This window comes from Triticum aestivum, chromosome 4D (assembly GCF_018294505.1).
Source record: "Triticum aestivum cultivar Chinese Spring chromosome 4D, IWGSC CS RefSeq v2.1, whole genome shotgun sequence".
In the NCBI taxonomy this organism is placed as follows: Eukaryota; Viridiplantae; Streptophyta; class Magnoliopsida; order Poales; family Poaceae; genus Triticum; species Triticum aestivum.
The window spans coordinates 109,324,973-109,333,507 of record NC_057805.1 but is presented as its reverse complement, the minus strand read 5'-3'; positions in this window follow the sequence as shown (position 1 = coordinate 109,333,507).

Genomic DNA, 8,535 nt, shown 5'->3' with positions numbered 1-8,535 from the left:
ATAATGCTATGTGAAAAGCCAAAGCGAAATATCACCCTTTTCATGAACTGAACCGCCGTGGCTGCATCACACTTGCTAACTGGCTCTGCTTCAACCCACTTTGTGAATTTGTCAACTGCCACCAAGAGGTGGGTCTTCTTGTCTTTGGACCTTTTAAAAGGCCCAACCATATCAAGCCCCCAGACCGCAAATGGCCAAGTGATTGGTATCATCCTCAGCTCCTGAGCCGACACATGAGCCCGTCGCGAGAACCTCTGGCAACCATCACATTTGCTGACTAGGTCCTCCGCATCAGCATGAGCCGTCAGCCAATAGAAACCATGACGAAAAGCCTTGGCAACAAGGGATTTTGAGCCGGCATGATGGCCACAATCCCCTTCGTGAATCTCACGCAAGATTTTTTGACCTTCCTCAGGGGAGACACAACGCTGGAATGCTCCCGTAACACTGCGGCGATGCAGCTCACCATTGATAACAACCATTGACTTAGACCGCCGGGTTATTTGTCTGGCCAAAGTTTCATCCTCAGGCAAATCTCCCCGGGTCATGTAAGCCAGATAGGGCACTGTCCAGTCCGGGATGATGTGGAGAGCCGCCACCAATTGTGCCTCCGGGTCAGGGACAGCCAAGTCTTCCTCTGTAGGCAACTTCACAGAAGGGTTATGCAAGACGTCCAGGAAAGTATTAGGCGGCACCAGTTTTCGCTGAGAGCCCAGCCGGCTTAAAGCATCAGCCGCCTCGTTCTTCCTGCGATCGATGTGCTCTACTTGGTAACCCTAAAAGTGTCCAGCAATGGCATCAACCTCACGGCGATAAGCCGCCATGAGAGGGTCCTTGGAATCCCACTTGCCTGATACTTTTTGAGCCACTAAGTTTGAGTCGCCGAAGCACCTTACCCGGCTCAAGCTCATCTCCTTAGCCATCCGAAGACCATGGAGCAAGGCCTCGTACTCAGCCGCATTGTTAGTGCAAGGAAACATCAACCGTAGCACATAATGAAACTTGTCGCCTTTAGGGGAAGCCAATACAACTCCAGCCCCCGAACCCTCCAATTGCCTGGAGCCATCGAAGTGAATAGTCCAATATGTGTTATCCGGCTTTTCTTCGGGCACTTGTAGCTCTGTCCAATCGTTGATGAAATCCACCAAGGCCTGAGATTTAACAGCAGTGCGTGGTACGTACTTCAAACCATGCGACCCGAGCTCTATAGCCCACTTAGCCACTCTTCCTGTGGCTTCTCTGTTTTGGATGATATCTCCAAGGGAGCAGAACTGACCACAGTGATAGGGTGACCCTGGAAATAATGCTTAAGCTTCCGGCTTGCCATGAACACACCATAAACAAGCTTCTGCCAATGAGGATACCGCTGCTTGGACTCGATGAGCACTTCACTGACGTAGTAAACCGGCCGCTGAACCGGATGCTCCTTACCCTCTTCCTTGCGCTCCACCACCACAGCCACACTGACGGCCCGTGTGTTAGCAACTACATACAGTAATAAGGGCTCCTTGTCAACCGGAGCAGCAAGGACTGGGGGCTCGGCCAACTGTCTCTTCAAATCCTCAAAAGCAGTATTAGCAGCATCATTCCAGACAAAATCATTAGTTTTCTTCATCAACTGGTACAATGGCATGGCCTTCTCACCCAAACGGCTTATAAACCGGCTTAAAGCAGCGATACGACCCGCCAGGCGCTGGACGTCGTTTACACACGCCAGCTTAGCCAGAGAAGTGATTGCCCTGATCTTCTCCGGGTTAGCTTCAATGCCTCTGTTAGAAACCAAGAAACCCAAGAGCTTGCCTGCAGGAACACCAAAAACACACTTGGCCGGGTTAAGCATCATCTCGTAGACCCGGAGATTATCAAAGGTTTCCCTCAGATCATCTATCAAGGTTTCCTTCTCCCTGGACTTAACCACAATATCATCCACATAGGCATGAACATTGCGCCCAATCTGGTTATGAAGACAGTTCTGTACGCAACGCTGATAAGTCGCCTGTGCACTCTTGAGTCCAAAAGGCATAGACACATAATAGAAGGCTCCAAAGGGAGTGATAAACGCCGTCTTCTCCTTGTCCTTAACTGCCATTTTAATCTGATGGTATCCAGAATAAGCATCCAAGAAACTTAAGCGCTCGCAACCCGCCGTAGCATCAATGATTTGATCAATACGGGGAAGGGCAAAAGGATCAGCCGAACATGCCTTGTTTAAGTCTGTGTAGTCCACACACATCCACCAGGTGCCATTCTTTTTTAGCACGAGCACCGGGTTAGCTAACCACTCTGGGTGAAAGACTTCAACAATAAACCCGGCCGCCAAGAGCCGGGCCACCTCCTCACCAATAGCTTTCCGCCTCTCTTCATTAAACCGTTGAAGGAATTGCCTGACCGGCTTAAATTTCGGATCAACATTGAGAGTGTGCTCAGCGAGTTCTCTAGGTACACCTGGCATATCATAAGGTTTCCATGCAAAGATGTCCCTATTCTCACGGATGAACTCGATGAGCGCGCTTTCCTATTTCGGATCCAAATTGGCACTGATGCTAAACTGCTGAGATGAATCACCTGGAACGAAATCAACAAGTTTAGTCTCATCAGCTGACTTAAATTTCATTGCCGGCTCATGCTCCGTAGTCGGCTTTTTTAGAGAGGTCATGTCTGTTGGGTCAACATTGTCCTTGTAAAATTTCAACTCCTCTGTTGCACAAACAGATTCTGCATAAGCCGCATCGCCTTCCTCACACTCCAAGGCCACCTTCCGGCTGCCATGAACCGTAATCGTCCCATTGTGACCCGGCATCTTGAGCTGTAAATACACGTAACACGGCCGTGCCATGAACTTGGCGTAAGCCGGCCGCCCAAATATGGCATGATACGGACTTCTTATCTTGACCACCTCAAAGGTCAAATTTTCCACCCTGTAGTTGTACTCGTCTCCAAAAGCCACTTCCAATTCGATCTTACCAACTAGATAAGCCGACTTACCAGGCACTACGCCATGGAAAACAGTATTAGACTGGCTGAGGTTCTTATCAATCAACCCCATACGACGGAAAGTCTCATAATAGAGGATGTTGATGCTGCTGCCTCCATCCATGAGCACCTTAGTGAACTTATATCCTCCCACCTGAGGAGCCACCACCAGGGCCAAGTGACCCGGATTATCAACCCGGGGAGGGTGATCCTCCCTACTCCACACAATAGGCTGCTCCGACCATCTTAAATAGCGTGGAACCGCCGGCTCAACAGCATTCACAGCCCTCTTATGAAGCTTCTGATCTCGCTTACACAGACTGGTGGTAAATACGTGATACTGTCCACCATTAAGCTGCTTTGGATTGGTCTGATAACCCCCTGCTGCTGTTGATGACCCTGGCCAGACTACTGATTAAAGCCCCCTTGACCGTTCTGAGGATTAGAATTTGAGCCGCCGCCCGGGCCATGAAAACCGCCAGCGCTTGAGCCGCCGCCCGGGCCATTGTTGCCATTAAAGGCATTGGAATTCTTAAAGGCCTTCATGATTGCGCAATCCTTCCATAGATGGGTAGCTGGCTTCTCCCTAGAGCCATGCCTCGGACAAGGCTCATTCAACAGCTGCTACAGCGTCGGGCCTGACCCGCCGGCTCGGGGAGGTGGCCTCCCCTTGCGTCGCTGGTTATTACCCTGTGAGCTGGCGTTGGCCACAAACTCTAAGCTGCCGTCGGCCTTACGCTTGCCACCTCCTTGGTTCCCCGGGTTATGCTGAGGACCCTTGCCATTGCCGTTCTTCTTTCCCTTCCCTGTCCTTTCATCATCTGAAGCGGGGTCCTTGGTACTATCAGAGTCGGCGTACTTAACGAGAGCCGCCATCAGCGTACCCATATCATTGCAGTCGCGCTTAAGCCGCCCGAGTTTCATCTTCAGGGGCAGGAAACGACAATTCTGCTCCAACATTAAGACTGCAGAGCCGGCATCCATCTTATCAGATGAATGTATGATCTCTTTGACCCGGCGAACCCAATGTGTCGTAGACTCACCCTCCTGCTGTTTACAGTTAGTCAAATCCACAATTGACATAGACTGCCTACAGGTATCCTTGAAGTTTTGGATGAACCGGGCTTTCAGCTCAGCCCAAGACCCGATGGAATTCGGTGGTAGTCCTTTCAACCAAGTGCGGGCAGTCCCATCTAACATCATGGTGAAGTACTTGGCCATCGCCGCTTCACTGACCTCCAGCAATTCCATGGCCATCTCGTAACTCTCGATCCAGGCTCCGGGTTGTAAATCAGCCGTGTAATTAGGCACCTTCCTAGGCCGTTTGAAATCCTTGGGTAGACGCTCATTGCGGAGAGCCGACACTAAACAAGGGACACCTCCAGTCCTCGTAGGGATACCCACATCGACGGAAGTCATTGGATAAGCCGGGGGTGTCTGGTAAGCCGTCAACTGAGGCACCTGCTCCGCCTCTTGCCGCGCTCTGTCTTGGTCTGTTGCGTGAAAGGCCCCATTATGAGCCGGGTCATGGCCAGGGGGCAAGTCATGGCGTTGGACATTACTTGAGCCGGTCGCTGAAACCATGTGTCTGCTATAACTCGGGCTCCGGCCCAGACGAGGGGTTGAATGTATCCTGTCCCGGCTGTAAGAGTACGCCTCTTGCTGCGCCGGTGCTGTCTGAAGGAGTTCTCTGACCCGGCGGGTTTCAACAGCCGTTGGAGAGTCGCCGTCAATTGGGAGAGCCGCCAGCCGCGCTGCTGCGGCGACCATGTTTTCCAGCGGGTTAGCATAATGACCCGGTGGTATTGGCACATACTGAGGTGGGGCAGGGTTCACCCGGGGAGGCCCCAGTACTTGTGGCTGAATAGGTGTCCCGGCCCCGGGCACTATGACCCCCGGCGGGTTACTAGACCCTGGACCTGGCGTGTTGAAGAGGTTTCGAGGATCGTAGACCAGAGGGAGTCGAGATTGGGCCTTTTGATGCCTCCTTCTCATGACCTCATTGGACGCGTTCTGATCCATCGTGAGCCGGAAGGACTGCGCCTGAATCAACTGAGTCTGGGCGTCGAGAGCCGCCCTCTCCGCAGCCATCCTGATCCCTTCCGCCGCCAGATCCTCCTTGGCTTTCACTAGATCTAACTTTAACTGCGCCACCTCCGCGTCATGCTGAGCTTGATCCGCCGGGTCAACCGTGGCGGTCAACAGGGCCGTCATCTTGTCCGTGAGATCCATCAGCACCTGAGTCGGCGAGGGTGCCGGGTTTCCTGACCCAGCGGCCGGGTTTTGAATAGGCTGTGCACCGGCCATGAAGATCCCAACCCGGCTCGGCGGCTCAAAAGGATCCGGAATACTGTCACCATCGGAACAACCCCTTAGCCTGCCATCTTGAAGTTGATACAACGAGTTGGACTCATCTGTGGACGACTCGCCGTCAGAGCCGGCGGCCGTCTCATCACCAGATCCAGATCCATCAGAGAGTCCTCCGTGAACACATCCCACAAAAGCATGCTTCAAGGCAGGTAGAGCCCAGGCAGGTAGTGCACGTTGAGCCATCTCGATGAGATCGGCGCCGAGATCCGGCTCAGGGCCCGGCTCACCAATCTTGCCAATGAAGACATGAATTCCGCCGAAGGGGACCCGGTACCCGTACTCAATTGAGCCGGCGTCGGAGCCCCAGTTCGCATCATCGATATAGAGCTTGCCGCAACGACTCTTGGTCATCCGGCCCACAGCGTATCCCTTGAGCCCTTCGAAGCTGCCCTTCAAGAACTCAAATCCACCGTGCGCTAGCCCCACGGTGGGCGCCAACTGTCGTGGAATTGTCACGGCAGATGTCCTCGAGCTAGGACTTAGTCGTGAAGCCATCGCAGCTAGGAAGCTTGAAGGGGTTAAATGGGACAAGGAACACGAGGGTTATACTGGTTCGGCCCCTTACGGTGAAGGTAAAAGCCTACGTCCAGTTGAGGTGTTATTTATTAGGGTTTCGATGATCAGGGAGCTTAATTGCTATGCCTGGCTCTCGACGAGATCTTCCTCCCCTGAACCGCCGCCGGGTCATCCCTTTATATAGAGAGGTTGACGCCCAGCGGCCCTCAGAGTCCCGGCCGGCTCATAACAGTGTCCGGCTCGGACTCTTATTTATTCTTGCCTTACACTACAAGTTTTACCCTAACGACGGCTAATGCTACGGGCCTTAAGCCATCTCCGGGTCTTGGGCCCGTTATTGACCCGCCGTCTTCATCTCTGGTACTGGGCTTCGCGTAGTAACCATCATGGGTAACCCGGTCCCTCCAGGGCGGGTGACTTCAACGGTCATATCCTCAACAGGTAGCGAGGCACGTATTTGTATTGTTGCCATCAAGGGTAAAAATATGGGGTTTTCATCATTGCTTGAGTATATCTCTCTACATCATGTCATCTTACTTAAGGCGTTACTCCGTTCTTATGAACTTAATACTCTAGATGCATGTTGGATAGCGGTCAATGTGTGGAGTAATAGTAGTAGATGCAGAATCGTTTCGGTCTACTTGACACGGACGTGATGCCTATGCATAATCATTGCCTTGGATATCGTCATAACTTTGCGCTTTTCTATCAATTGCTCGACAGTAATTTGTTCATCCACCTTATTGCTTGCTTTCAGGAGAGAAGCCTTTAGTGAAACCTATGCCCCCCGGGTCTATTTTCCATAACATATTTTCAGATCTATAAACCAAAAAACCCAAAATACCTTGTCGCAATTTATTTACTTTTACTTTGTTTTACGTTTTAGTAATATTTTATATCTATCTCTATCAGATCTCATCCTTGCAAGTGACCGTGAAGGGACTGACAACCCCTTTATTGCGTTGGGTGCAAGTGTTTGATTGTTTGTGCAGGTGCATAGATTGGAGACTTGCTTGTACCTCCTACTGGATTGATACCTTGGTTCTCAAAACTGAGGGAAATACCTATCTCTACTTTGTTGCATCACCCTTTCATCTTCAAGGGAAAAATCAATGCAAGCTCAAGAAGTAGCAGTGGTGTGGTGCAGAACATGGAGGGTGCACGGATTATCGTCGCGAGATCCCGTCCTGAGATGGCAAGGCCGGCAATCCACCTCTCCTGGATGCGATTGCTACCAACGATGACCGGAGTGGGTGGGGCGCGATGAGGCGGTGGCTCTGCCATCGAAAAAACGAATGGGCGGTGAGGGGAAGGGGGAGAGAGTGCGTGTGAACTGTCAATGGGGGTTATAGGAAGGAGCGAGGGAGTTATGATACATCTCGTTATCTCCCGTGCTTCCCCACGCGTGCAAGCGCTCACCACGCGTGGCTCGAGCGAGCCTGGCTCGCAAAAAAGGCTGATTTGGCCATTCCTCCAGAGCTAGGCCCAGACCTGCTTTGAGGGTTCGTGCGGGCCAGGTTTTGGATGCAGTCCAGGCAATTAAAGGGCCGAAGATCGCCCGCCCAGCCTGGCTGGACCTAATGCAGCCTACCAAACGCATCCTTATAGGCCACAGGAAGACCGTCGAATGGACTTCTTTTTCGTATAGACTTGTAACGCCCACGATGCGGCTATATCTCCCACGTGTCGAGGCACGACTTAGAGGCATAACCGCATAGTGGTTTTGTCGCAAGAAGGGTCATCTTCACACAATCCCATGTAATGAACAAGAATGGGATAAAGAGTTGGCTTACAATCGCCACTTCACACAATTCATGAATAAATATCATACATCATCCAAAATACAAACATATAGACCGACTACGGTCAAAATCCAGATGAAAATAAGACAACCCCAAATGCTAGATCCCCGATCGTCCCAACTGGGCTCCACTACTGATCATCAGGAAAAGACACATAGTAACGACCACGTTCCTCGTCGAACTCCCACTTGAGATCGACGCCATCATCTGCACTGGCATCGTCGGCACCTGCAACTGTTTTGGTAGAATCTGTGAGTCACGGAGACTCAGCAATCTCACACCCGCGAGATCAAGACTATTTAAGCTCATAGGAAAGGATGGATGTAAAGAGGTGGAGCTGTAGCGGCAAAAGCATATATGGTGGCTACCTAGCGCAAATGAGAGCGAGAAGAGAAGCAATGGAACGGCCGTCATCTAGCAATGACCAAGAAGAGGTCCTGAACACCTACCTACGTCATGCATAACTCAGACCGTGTTCACTTCCCGGACTCCGCCGAGAAGAGACCATCACGGCTACTCACGCAGTTGATGTATTTTACTTGGGTCAAGTGACAAGTTATCAACAACTGGACATTAACAAATTCCCATCTGCCTCATAACTGCGGGCACGGCTTTCAGAAGATATTACCCTGCAGGGGTGTCCCAATTTAGCCCATCATAAGCTCTCACGGTCAACGAAGGATAAACCTTCTCCCGGAAAGACCCGATCAGTCTCGGAATCCCGGTTTACAAGACATCTCGACAATGGTAAAACAAGACCAGCAAAGCCGCCCGAATGTGCCGACAAATCCCGATAGGAGCTGCACATATCTCGTTCTCAGGGCACACCGGATAAGTCAAGCTACGAGTAAAACCAGACCTCGAGTTTCCCCGA